The following is a 14,058-nucleotide window of genomic DNA, read 5'->3' on the forward strand; positions in this document are numbered from 1 at the left end:
TTCTAAGACGGATTTAATTAGCGTGTACCTTCCCCTAATAGACAACGCCCAAGCTTTCCACTTAGACAGCCGATTCTTCAATGACCGGATCCCAGTTATTCACTCTATTCATATTCGCCCCCACCTTGATTCCCAAATACACAAAAGGAACCGTACCCATCTTACAACCCAAAACTTCCGACATACTCTCCACCTCCATGTTTGACACTCCCAACCCAAAAAGATTAGACTTTAACAGATTAATTTTCAACCCAGAACATACGTTAAAAACTCTTAACAGTCTTGTAACCGTTCTAACATTTTCCAACGACCAAATCCCCATCATCAAAGCATCATCCGCGTACAGAAGGCGTGATAGCTCCAATCCTCCATTTGGAAGTTTAACACCCTTAAATAATTTCAAGGACGTCGCCTTATTAATCATACTAGCAAACGCTTCCATAACAATGATGAAAAGAAATGGCGAAATAGGGCCTTCTTGTCTAATTCCTTTCGAACAATTAAACATAAACGTAGGCGAACCATTCACCAAAATAGATGATGAAGCCGACGCTAACACCCCTTTTATCCATTTACACCATTTATCTGGAAACCCCATCTGTCTTTTAATATCCAAAAGAAAGTCCCAATTTACATTATCATATGCCTTTTCAAAGTCGCTCTTCATCAAGAACAATCGTTTATTATTCTTCTGTGCCCATGCCATAATTTCATTAATAATCAAAGGACCATCTAGAATGTGTCTACCCGATAAAAACGCTGATTGAGTTACCTCTCAACCGGTTTGCCAACACCTTCGATATTACTTTGCTAATAACCCCTATTAGATTGATTGGCCTATTTTCCCCAACCCCATCGGATCCTTGCATTTAGGAATATGAGTAATAAAGGACGCTCCTACCCCTTTGTTGATTATCCCCTCATAAAATTTCACCAATATATCCAGAAAATCTTTAGCAAAAAACGACCAATATCACTTAATAAAAACAAAAGTTAAAACCATCACCTGAGAAAATCTTTTTTTTTTTTTTTTTTTTTAAATCAACTTGGGTTGGTGGACGTTATATAAACTGTTACAAAACACATTTCCAAACATTCCTAATACAGTTTCGGCTAGGAATACACACGGCTTAGATGTTTCAAAACACATCTCCAAACATGCCTAATACAGTTTCTGCTCGGAATACACACGGCTTATAAATATTACTGATACGTGAATACATCCAAGTCAATTGATCATAAAAAAATTGCACGATAACAACAGAAAAGAAAAAACATATCTTTAAATAGTATCCAAGTCAATTGATCATAAAAATGGCAGCAGAAAAACCACATCTTGAATAGTTGAGTTAACAAGTGCTAGAAATTCGAAAAAATAAGACGAAAATAGTCACAAAATTGGATGTCCAAAAATAAACCAGCCATGAGCTTTCAACTCGTTCAGCAGTCAAAAAAACTCTTAGCTGCAACACTGCTAGTATAACCTGGAAAACAACACCATACAAAACTTGTTAATCAATTATTGTTTAAGATTGAATTAGCAATAACTTATCTTTTTTAACAACTATACATATTCTTTTCAAAAATGAATAAATATGTTAATGAAGATTAAAACAAAATCTTTAAGAATCAATGTTAAAGAGTATACCATTCCAAATTGTTAAGATGGCGGGTTCAATGTGGTAGTAAGCTCATGAGGTGACTTTGATTCTCAACACTTTGGATCTTTATGCCATTAGCTATTTTATTGAAGGCAATGGCAACCTCAACAAACACATTATCAAAACACGGTCGAATGTTAGCCATCTGTGATGCAGGTAGCCTTGCTAATAATCGATTCACGTGGAGCAACTTGGAACTAATGAGCAAAGCATTTTCTGTCCTTTGCTGAAACTGCACAGACAGTTTTTTCCAACATCTAGCCATCTGCAGCAAGTTCTACGGTTCATTCTTAGCCACTTATGGTTTCGCTTGCTCTAGGTAAACGATGTTGGTATCCTTCTCTTTCTCTAAAATATCCCTTATTTCAGCCATAATCTCCTTTGCTTTAATCTCCTGTATAACATAAGAAATTTATCATAAAGGCTGCTCCTTTATTGTAAGTTTATCATAAGGCTATAAATTTAGCACATAGAACTGACGCGTTTTGACATATCCTATGAAATCAGCAGTTCAGCTCTAATAACATGAAATGGTAGCCATAGTACAACACAAAGTAGTAGCAACAATGGCGTGAAAGAAAGCTATACTATTCCAAACCCAACAGTTTCAACCGACTCAAAACAAAGCATACAGATCATGGCAGTGCAGTAATTAGCAGCATCATATTCAGTTCAATTTCGAACACTGTTGTGACCGGCCGACGCCACCATCGACAGTTTCAACTTTCAAGTTTGGGGCCCAACTCAATGATATGTTATCATTGTTGGTTTCAATTCCACTTCTTGCTCTTTAACCATGTATTTTTCATAAAACACAAATAAGTGAAATTGCAATATTTATTTATTATGTTTATTTACCAACATGAAAAAAAATGATATAAAAAAGCACAGATGAAAGAGACCAACATCCCTCTAAAACTGAATCAATACCAACAAAGAAATGCCTAACAGATCTGTAACTTAAGGTACAGAAATTGCCCCTTCTTTTCTTTAGATCTGAATTAGAAGTGTATAAGTATAGATAAAATTTGTATAATTGCATTAAAAACTAAGCATGAGGTACTCTTTTTGCATCAAATCACAATAAAATGATAAATGAATCATGAAACGCCAGCGCACGAATTCAAATTTCTTATCAAATAAATATAAGATTTGCGAGCAGCAATCAACTATTTAAATATCATGCCAAAATCGGATTGATAATAAGATTATAACAGAGAATACATACCAACAGTGAAGATATTACTGAGATTCCCCTTTTAAGAGCATTCACATCCAAGGCATCATATTCTCAGTGTGGTGTTTTTAAAATATAAAAAGTATAAAAAGTGGTTGTGAGTGGAGGAGAGAGAAAATGTTACTGTTCATCTGTATATTTGGGGGGACACTGTTCACCCACTATAATTTTTTAATATATATTGAAAGTAGTTGTGAGTGAAGGAGAGAGAAAATTGTAATGATAAAGGTATAAAAATATTATACATATGAAAATAAAGTGCTGATGAACAGTAATCTTACTTGATTTTTAATAGTATTTTATTTGTTATTTTATATATATATATATATATTTTATATGTATAAAATTGAGTGATGATGATAGTAATCAAACAACTTTTAAGTATTTGATTTTTAATAGTATTTTATATATTATTCAACATTATATGTTAGTAATTAAAAAATATATATTTTCTTAACATTTCAAGTTATTTGCTCGCACGTTATGACATGATATTACCACGGGCATTGGATTTATATAAAAACGAACACCGGTACCGGTAGCGATGTTGTTCAATCAGTATCATCGGTATCGAACAGTTTAGATTGTCACAATATTAGTGCCGATATTTATTTATCCTTGTAGACAGAGATATATAAATGAAAAATTTTCGAAAGCGGAAACTAAACAATGAATACAGGTACCGATGTTGTTTGATATATGTTACGATAGTGATAGAGTGTCAGTTTATCGAAATAGAAAACAATATAATAAATACAGATACTGAGACCGTTGTAGTTCGCTCGGTTCACTATGGTAGCGACACGATATCCGTTATCAAACCGAAAAGCATAAAAATGCATACATACCGGTACCGATATTGCCCGGTTTGGTTTGGTACGGTATAGTAGCAATAAGATGTAAGTTAATCAAAAGCAAAAAACAATAAAAATGAATATCGGTATTGATACCCGTGTTGTTAGTGTTAAGCTGATCTCGGTTTGGTTTGATACGATATCGACACAATATTCGTTTCAGTAAAATCTATATCGCTTTTTTTAAAATAAAAATAGAACACAAACGAACGAAACCGATTCAATTGAACAACATCATTATCGGGGTGTCAATATTTGTTTTTATTGTTTTTGATGGATGTAGGGTTTTCTTTTTCTATCAAAATAGCGACTGCAAGTACCGTAACGAACTGAACGAATACCGACTGAATTTCCGCCGCGAAGCGCGGAGGAATTTCACTAGTTATTTAATTAAAAAGGAGAGAGAAAAAGTATTTGTTTTTAGTGAAAATATATTGATATAGGAGTTGTTTTTTAGTGGAATGTATGTATAATTTTAGGGAGTTGGATGTGAATGCTCTAAAGCTTAGAAAAACATCATATCTGCTGTGATCCGACTCACGAGAACCGACCGAAGAAACAGATGATGCTGAAATATCCGAGATGAGGTTCTGAAACACATCGGGAGAAACGGCGTAAGGAAATTAGGGTATCCATATCAAAGTTTTGTTGGGTGATTTGGAATATATCCTAATTGTTAATTGCATGACCGGTCCACCACCCGTATGATCCGTCCACCACCCGTAGTGGAGTAGTATTTAGGTGTGAATTGCCTCAAAAATGCCTCAAAATGTCCGTGCCTCTGGGGGCGGTTTTCTTCAAAAATTTGGTTGGGGCGTGCAAAATTAAACGTCTGATGAAGATATTGTTGGCCAATCACAGCCTCACAGGTAACCTTCTTTTTCTTTGACCAATCACTTTTTTGATGGTTTTTTTTATTTATTTAATTCTTTAAACCCTTTTTAACATAATGTCCCACAATGTCTATATCCCCACTACACTCATTTTAGAAAAACATCCCATAATGCCCCATTGCTGACTGGACCGTCACATGACGGATAATGCCCAAAGGTCTTCCTTTACTACTACACATGGTCTTTTGGAATATCTAAGTGTGAGGTTTTCTTTTTAAATAGAGTTAAATGCCTGGTTAGTCCATATGGTTTACAAATATTGTTGTAACACCCCAAAATATGCAATTTATTTATTTATCTTAAATTAGTTCTAAGAATGTTTAAACAACTACGTTAAATAATGAGATGATAATATAGGAGGAATGAGAATTTGTGCATCAATAAAATAAAACTATAACAATAGGGAATAAAGTTGAACAATTGAATGTAAGTTTTATTATTAATTAAAACATAACACACATTCAGTGTGTGTGTGTTGGAGGTCGACCAGAACAAGAACAACAACCCTAGTTGTTCAAAATTCTCAAAATTAGAAGAGTTTAAGAAGCTAAATCAGATGCATGAACTCAAAATCTTAATCATCTAAGCTTGTTCATCAAAGTGGTAAGTTGAATTTCTTAAAATGATGAATTGTGGAAATGGGTTTCAACCCAATCTTGTAGTAATGTGAATAATTTCGTAATTGTGAGTTAGGATTACACAATAGAACAAGAAATTTGTTTGAGTCTGGTTAATCGAACGATTTGAAGCATAAACCCACTTGAATTAGGAAGATTGTGAAGAACATGAATGAATTACGTGCATATTATTGTAATGGCTTAGTGTGATGAAATGCCTTGTTGATGTTATGCACGCCAAGTGTTTGATGAAATGCCTTAATAAAGATTTCAGCCATGTTTGTCAAAAACTTTATGTGATTTGAATGTGCTTATATAGTAGATGTAAATTATATGATGTCTTATCAAGGGGTGTATGTAAATGAGTATAAGACATAAATTCTAAGTATGAATGGTTATGTATAGGTGTAAAGGAAGGAAGTTCAAGTCAAGCGAAGCAACAAGGGAATCAAGATCGAGGTACGCTACTTGTGCGATTCGTGGTTTTATTATACTTTTATTTTACTATATGGTGTGGTTATTGTATTGGACATGAGGAGAACCATGTGTAGGACTCATTCATATTGGTCGGAAATATTAGAATGTTATGTAAAAGAAAGAATGTGCGTAGCCCCTTTATGAACGGGTCAAAAAGGATTTGAATGTAAGAATGAGAATGATGGTATGATGTTCATTTTGGAACATATTCATGTGTAAGAATGATGGTACTAATGTAACAAGTAAACTAGTAAGTTTGTGTTTGTCATAATGGTTATAAATCCGTGAGTTAAAATCTTGAGTTATAAAGGAAAGAAATCGTGAGTTAAAATCTCAAGTCTAATTGTCAAGCTTCGCTCGGATCGAACAGGCTTCCAATGCCCATCATGCGTTTCCGCTACTTTTGTAATGAAGTTAATGGTCAAAATATATTTTTGTTACAATAGCTTATGTTAGTAGTTAAATCTTAAGTTATAATATGTTATGTCTTTTGAAAATCTTAGATTTGTAAGTGTTTTAAACTCAATGGTTTTCGTATGTACAACTATGTTCATTTTGATGGTATGTATTACGTCTTTTGAAATGTGGTGTAAATTTGTCAAAATATTGGTTGTGAAAAGCAGGGGACAGCTCATTTTACGAATGGGTCATGCCCAATTTTTGGTAAAATTAGTATGTCATTGCTTTTAAATTCGAATGAGAAAAAGTGCGCGTCACAATTGTAGACTTGGTCCAAGTGGTTTACTAATTACAGAGTTGATCACAGTGGTTTTTACGGGTCATGTTGGGTTTAGATGTAAAAAGAAACGGGTGGAACGGGTTATAAAAAAAAAGAGGCGGGTTGAAGGCGTTCTAAGGTTTTAAGATCTCGCTAATTTTCAATCGTGATTCCTGAGTTTTCAATTAACATTAACAATTCAATCACCTATGAATCATCTTAAAATCATCTTCAATCGTGATTCGTGAGTTTTATGATTTAAGGGGCTGAGAAGTTGCAGGTTTTATTCTCTATTTTAGTTCTTTTGTTACTGTTATAAATTTTAGGATGTCAACCGTCGTTCCGGCTGAGAATTCTGTCATTATTTTATGATTTAATTTAACAAATTATGTTTGGAATTGTGAATTTAGTCTTGCTTCTCTGTTTTTTATTTATTTGGCTAAAATGTTGTGTTTGATTGTATTGAGTTGGGTAGAGTTTTGTGGTTTATTATGGAACTGGTAGTCTGGTACAAACAATAGAACACTTATTCTTGTAGGTTGCAAGTCAATATTATATTTCTCTTCATGAATGTAAGTGTCTAATATTATAACTTGCCAAACAAAACACAACTAAATAGGCAAAACAAATTGCATTTTGACTTATGTTCGCAAGGTAGAATTCACAGTTTAGGATGAGTTAAATGCATACAGATTTATAAAAACAAACTAAATCAGTAAAACAATACTTTGTTCTAGAAATCTACTTTTCAACAAGAAAACGACTTGTGGTTCGGCTAACGATCGGTGGAACTAGCCGGCTCTAGTATAATCAAAATAAGACAAGGGCTTTAGGACTCATAATTTCAAGGGCCCCCAATTTTAATAGGCTATCAATTCTTTTTCATAACTAATATTATTTGATTCTATAGTATATGTTCTTAGAAAGAGAAGGAAAAAAAATTTGTTATGAGCTCCTCTATTTTTTTTAAAAGAGTTGCTTGAAGAAGATGAACCAGACAATAAAGAAAGTGAGAATAGGTCATTGATATAATTATATGACATTTGCCTTTTTCCCCCTAGACTAATCACATAATTTACTGAATTTATCCCTCTCTTTTTTTAAGTGTTCATTTAGTGATATTTTTTCCTTCGTTTATACTTTTTAGTTTTATTTAACAATATATATTAATTTTAGTATTCCGCTCTAATTTATTTAGTAATATTTAGAGTTTTATTTAACAACTAGTCTTAAGCTACCCGCGTTGCGGGCCAGTGGGCATAAAACGTGCTATCAACGTTGAGGAGATGGGGATGTAAAACCATACTAAGTAGCATCTAACGAAGACCAAAACCGGGTAAAGCGTAAAAAACACGAATTTCCAACACAAAGTGACTTACGTGACGTAAAACCTAGAAGGAGTCGAATTTATAACGATGCGTATTAAAAATTGGAGGGAGTAAAATAAACATAAAAGACCAAATGTGACCACCAAATACGAATGAAAAAAAAAACCCTGAGGGGCCAAATGTTAAACACTGTGCTAAATAGCAATGAACGTCGAATAAATTCAAGAAAAACGTAAAACAAAAACTAATAAACAAACTAAAATTATTTAACCTTTGTGACACAAATTATAAAAACTAAAGTTTTGTTATAAAATGAAAAATCACAATGCCAAAAAAGAAAAGAAAAAAAAAAGAAGACAAAAAATATAATATTCCTCCGTATGTTATTAAAATTAAAATTGAAAGATTTAATAATAATAATAATAATAACAATAATAATAAGGATAAGGATAACAAAATATTTTTTATATATAATATTAAAATTGAAATTAAGAGATTTATAGATAATAATAATAATAATAATAATAATAATAATAATAATAATAATAATAATAATAATAATAATAATAAGGATAAGGATAATAAAATATTTTTAAATAAAAATAAAGTATAATTGTGAAATTGAAGGAGAAATTGCCACGTGGCATTAATTGTAGTCTTTTATTAATATTTGAGTTAATTACATAGTCAGTCCCTGTGGTTTGCACAAAGTAACATATTTAGGTACTAATAGTTTAAAATCACATTCTAGGGTATTAACTTTTCATTTTGTAACGTTTGGAGGTATTAACGTTATTTATAGGTTTAAAATCACATTCTATTAGTACCTAAGTATGTTATTTTGTGCAAACCACAAGGACTAACTATGTTAATACCCTAGAAGTTAATGCCTCCAAACGTTACAAAATGAAAAGTTAATACCCTAGAAGGTGATTTTAAACTATTAGTACCTAAGTATGTTATTTTGTGGAAACCACAGGGACTAACTATGTAATTAACTCTTAATATTTAGATTAGATTAGATATATATAGATTTCAATATTCTTCTCTAATTTATTTAGTTATATTTATATTTAAACAACTTGCTTTTAATGTAATATATATTTTGGTCTTGAACTACTGTATATCGATAAAAATAGAGCGGGAGAAATAATATGCCTTAAGGCATTCAACATAGATATTAACGGTTATTATTAAAATAGGAAAGATATGTTAAAAGAAAAAAAATAGAAAACCACATGTTTTTGTATTGATATGTTATTTAAGAAGTGCTATTGTCAAAACAAAACAAAAAAAAAATTGCTAAACTCCAAAAAAAACTTATAATAAAAAAGTCTCCATTTCATTGTTCGCTTTAGGTCCCAAGAAACGTTGAGCCGGCCATGGGTGGAAGACATGAAACATGGAAAACATGATTTGAAAATACTATAAGACCGCCCGTAGTGGGGCGTGTTTTTTAAAAAGTTTTTTAAAAAAAAAAAAACGCCCTATAACGCCCCATAAGCCACTACACCCGGCGTTATAGGGCGTTATATTCGAAAAAAAAATCAAGCCGGCGTTTAAATTAAAACGCTTAAATTGCATTGGGGGGGGGGGGGGGGAATTATACCGTTGACAAACGGTAATATGCATTTATTTTTTTTAATTTAAAATATTACCCACTATATATATATATCACCCCACATTCTCACATTTTTTATAAAAACCCCACTTTATCTCCTACTTTCTTCTATTTTTTATAAAAAAACACCCACTTTCTCCTACATTTTTATACAATCATGCATCCATTCCGACCCCCTTTTGGTGTCCCCGCAAGACCCACGAACCCGAACACAACCCAACCGCAAAACCTGTATAACCTTCAAGACATGGACCCGAGCTTTTTAACGTACGCGGCTTACTTGAGTGGCGCCCCTCCGTTTGTGCCTCCCACTTTCGGCTATGGTCAAGCCGGCGGGTCTCAACCGTCACAACCCGAATCCGAACCCGATGTCGAAGTCGTGCCGGAGACGCAACCCGAACCGGTGCAAGATAAATCAAAACGCGGCAAAAGGTCGCATAAGAAGAAGGAAAAAGACGAACCTCGGCGTACAAAAATATCATTAAATGGACGAAGGAAGAGGAATTCACGTTGACTCGGGCGTGGCTCGACATTTCAGAGGACGAAGAAACCGGTAACTATTTTATATATATATATATATTATTTTGTTACTTTATTTTTTAACATACAACTTATATATTTTTTTTTAATTTGTAGCAAACTTTCAAACGGGTCCCCTTTTTTGGGATAGGGTTCGTGCACTATTTTTTAGCACGTGGGGTCAAGGCGAACATCGGGACAAAGATTCCATTTCTAGCAAATGGACCGACATCAACAACAAGTGTCATGCGTTCCAAGAAGTCTACCAACGTAACTACGATACTCGCCCGAGCGGTGAAAGTGACGTCTAACGAGGACTTTGGAGGAGTTCGAGAGGACGAAATGCCCTTTCACGTACTATGGGAGCTACTACGAAAAAGTCCAAAGTGGGCGGTAGTTAATCCAATGACGTTTAGTAGTAGACGTCGAGCTAAAAGGTCAAAAACATCATCCTCCGTTGACCCGTCAACTCCGACATCGGATGCCCGCAATGTTGATTTAAATGAGGCGGTGGACGTTGACGAGGGAATTCAAGAAGAGCTGGTCCGACCCACCGGTAGAAGAAAGGGAACCGGGAAAAAAACGGTCGAGTCGTCTTCCGATCTCGAGTTAAAGGAAGATTTCGAGGAGATGAACCGTCGTCTTCAAGACATTCGCGACCTCGGCCACCAACGTGATGAGATTATGAAGGAACGAGTGGCCGAAACCAAAAAATTTAACGAGATGCAAGAGGCGAGGCAAATGGAAAAGGACATTGAGTTTTTCTCCAAACCTATCGACCACCTACAAGGCGATGCGTTGATCCTTGCGCAAATGCGTCGCCAAAAAATTAGAGAAAAATATGGACTCTAGATCATGTTATTTTTTTAACTTTATTTTAATTTTTTCGTTTTTTTTTCTGTTTTTTTTTTATTTTCTGTTTTTTTTTACAGTTTTTTTTTTTATTTCAAGTAATGTAATTTTTTTTTTAAATTAATGAAGTATTTAAGTTAAAAAAAATTAATTGTGAAATGATTGAATGGGGGTTATTGGCATAATGCCCCACTACGTCACTTTTTGCTATAATGCCCAAGTGTGACTAAGATGCCACGTGTCGGATAATGCCCCATGGTGGGGGCATTTTACCAACTTACCACTACATGGTCTAAGCATACTATATTTTTTAGCGAGCGTGTCTAATTCGCAGAGGTGGCTGCAAATCCAGACTTCTTCTAACCTTGTAAGTTGTCATAAGCATACTATATTGTTTAAATATAAACTGATATGAACCCTATGTATACATGAATGGTCACAGAGTTTTTGATTGGTAGAATATTGAGCATTTTAGCATAAGTTATGGACCACAAAGTCAAATCATGCCTTTTTGCTAAATAAACAAAGAGACTAAGTTACTACTTATAAAAACAATTGTGCTTATGAGTGTATGCATTCATAGTAGCTGTGGCGGATCCAGGGGTGTTTTGAGGGTTCCTGAGAACCCCCTCGGTTTGGAAAAAAATGAAAAAAGTAGTGGAAATTTTATATGATTTAAAAAAAGATAGTGAGAATTAGTGAAAATCTAACAAAAGAAACCGGGTAGAAAAAATTTCTGGAACCGTCACTGCATAGTAGTCGTCCAACCTACATTCAAGAATACATACATCAACATACTACTTATCAAAATAATTAGTTTTCACAAAAGCCAATCAACTGTGGTGTCAAAAAGCATGGATTACAAGCAATAATCCATGGATTCAGCCTAAGCCAATTCAGCAATTCACTAAGCAATAAACATTGATTGATTGGTGTCAAAAACTTTTGACCCGTACTCAACCCGAACCAACTCAGACCCGTTTCAACCCGACAAAATTTCCCCCTTAATGTACAATCTTTTTATTTAAAAAAAATATTTTTAAGCGACCTAAGCGACCTAACCCGAAACCCGTTCTGACCCGAAACCCGTTCTGACCCGAACCCCTTTCGACCCAAACCAAAACAACCCTTTCTTTAATTGACCCTTTTGACCCATGACCCGACCCGTTTGCTACTAAAGAGTCAGATGGGTCAGTCGAGGGTTAGAAATAATGAGGCTAGCCGATCGGGCCGATCCCTTTGTGCGGAATCTCTTTATTGTGAGATTCCTCATATTCACGAAATTTGAGAAAAAACCGGTAGACTGGTTAGCTGTCTGATCCCACAAAGTTACAGAACTAAGATTCAATTTTGTTAATGATGGGAGATCCCAGGTCGAACTCATAGACCTAGACAAACAAGAACGTTTGCCGATTTCCATTGTCAAATTGAGATGTTCAAGGGACTTAAGAGCAAAAAATACGTATAGGAAACTCCATTTTTTTCTCAACCCGGCGCAGGTTAGTTGTTCGACACTATGGGAGAATGCATACTCCAGGGTTCGATTCACAAACTCCTTGCTAGCCCCTTGATGGGGTATGGTATTGGACCTGACCCGAACGGTCGGACATCTCCGTTACTTATCGCCTTTTTATATTAATATTTATTATTATTGCTTACTAACCCAACCGCAAGGCCCAACGTGATGTAGTTTACACTACTTTGGGTTGGGGACTTGTAGATATAACCTCTAACTGGGCCTGGCCCATTGAGGTTAGGGAGGCCCATGTCTCCTATATAAAGATGTGTTCACCTCACTATTAGGGCAAAAGACTTGTAGATATAACCTCTAAATAGGAGATTCTTCCCCTACCTGCCATCTCTACATCCCCACTTTTCTTCTTCTCCATTGCAGATCTAGATTTAAGAGGAAGAACAAGGTGTGATTCCCCATCCTCTCAGAGAAAGTGGTCCAACCCACTCCAGCGGTGAATCTGTGTTTCTTCATTGGCGCCCATCGTATCAAAACCTAGATCATCACATCACAGTTTTTCCCTAATTAATCTCTAGACCTGATTTTTTCATGAAGGTTTTTCAAGATCTGATCTACTGGGGTGAAGTTACCAGATTTGTTTTGTTCTGATGAAGCTCAAGATTTACACTTTTAGATCTGTTGGCGCTCAAATCTGAGATCTGTGTTTTTCAGATTTGAAATCCTGACTTACGAGTTTAAAAGCTCAAGGCCGATGCATACACCATGACGCGAAAACGAGTGTAAACATCATATCGGTAATCTTCGTACCCCTTATTTTCGATTAGCATGGAAGTTCGGACTTATTTTTCATTTTCTCCTTTGTCATGTCGAAAATAACAAATGGAAAGAATAACTAATTCTTTAAATATTAAGGCATGATACATAAAACCATTTAGATCTGGAGGTGCTCCACACTTGCTCCTAGTGACACTAAATGTCACTATTCAAAAAAAAAAAGAAGGGAATCACTATTTTATAGCTTTTGACAACTATTCCTAATAAATGAGGTTGTCAGGGACCGACAACCCATGAGTGATTCTCCAGAAAGCAACAGTCGCATACCTTTTTAAACAAGGAAAATAATTTTGTTTGTTTATAACCACATATTTAAAAAATGACACAACAACATGCATTCTGATTGAAGGAAACCGTGCTGCAACGCATAACCCCGGCAAATGACTTCCGAATACACAGATGTTTGATTGTCCCTCCTAGACAATACACTGGTAACACACTTAGAAAACTCTAGCAATGTGGCCCCATATGAGAAATTGAGATAAGGCATTGTTAACCAGATTGACCTCCAACTGCGTGACAAAACACTCATTTCAACAACCTCACTGATATCAAGATAGGAGAGGATTTTATGGATAAGATGACTTGGCAAGCCGCTCAGCCTATCTCCAGAATCCATTTCACTTTTTCCCCCAAACGCTGCAACATAACAGAATGTAAAACATCTAATTTGGTTTGACATCCACTGAAATTTTCTTATTTTACAGACAAAAAATTGATGAAAGAATCGCACTTTATTTTCAAACAATACGGAACAAATCAAGAAAGAATTAATTAATAGAATAAAGAACCACGTACTAAAGAATGATTAGCAGAAATGCGGAGGAGATGGACGACACACGACAACCAACGGCGGCCGGAGGAGGTGAACGACGGTAAGACTAAGACTACTGGTTGGCTTTGAAGGGGTTTTGGTTGGCTGATTTCTTACTTTTGAAGGGTTTAAAAGAAAAACAGAAGCTCCAGTTTTGTT

At 34.8% G+C, this 14,058-nt stretch overlaps 3 long non-coding RNA genes across 3 annotated transcripts; 2 read left to right on the forward strand and 1 right to left on the reverse strand.

Moving 5' to 3' along the window:
- Positions 1-1,277: 1,277 nt before the first annotated feature.
- LOC110921585 lies at positions 1,278-2,836 on the reverse strand. Its single transcript, XR_002582466.2, has 2 exons — positions 1,649-2,836; positions 1,278-1,484 (listed from the first exon to the last, which is right to left on the reverse strand). It is a non-coding gene; the product is annotated as an uncharacterized LOC110921585 (long non-coding RNA).
- Positions 2,837-5,073: 2,237 nt separating this feature from the next.
- Positions 5,074-5,986, forward strand: LOC110923884. Its single transcript, XR_002584250.2, has 2 exons — positions 5,074-5,248; positions 5,668-5,986. It is a non-coding gene; the product is annotated as an uncharacterized LOC110923884 (long non-coding RNA).
- A 6,591-nt stretch (positions 5,987-12,577) lies between these two features.
- On the forward strand, positions 12,578-13,800 carry LOC110922181. The gene is made up of 2 exons (XR_002582942.2): positions 12,578-13,045; positions 13,435-13,800. It is a non-coding gene; the product is annotated as an uncharacterized LOC110922181 (long non-coding RNA).
- The last annotated feature ends 258 nt before the right edge of the window (positions 13,801-14,058 follow it).

This window comes from Helianthus annuus, chromosome 17 (assembly GCF_002127325.2).
Source record: "Helianthus annuus cultivar XRQ/B chromosome 17, HanXRQr2.0-SUNRISE, whole genome shotgun sequence".
In the NCBI taxonomy this organism is placed as follows: domain Eukaryota; kingdom Viridiplantae; phylum Streptophyta; class Magnoliopsida; order Asterales; family Asteraceae; genus Helianthus; species Helianthus annuus.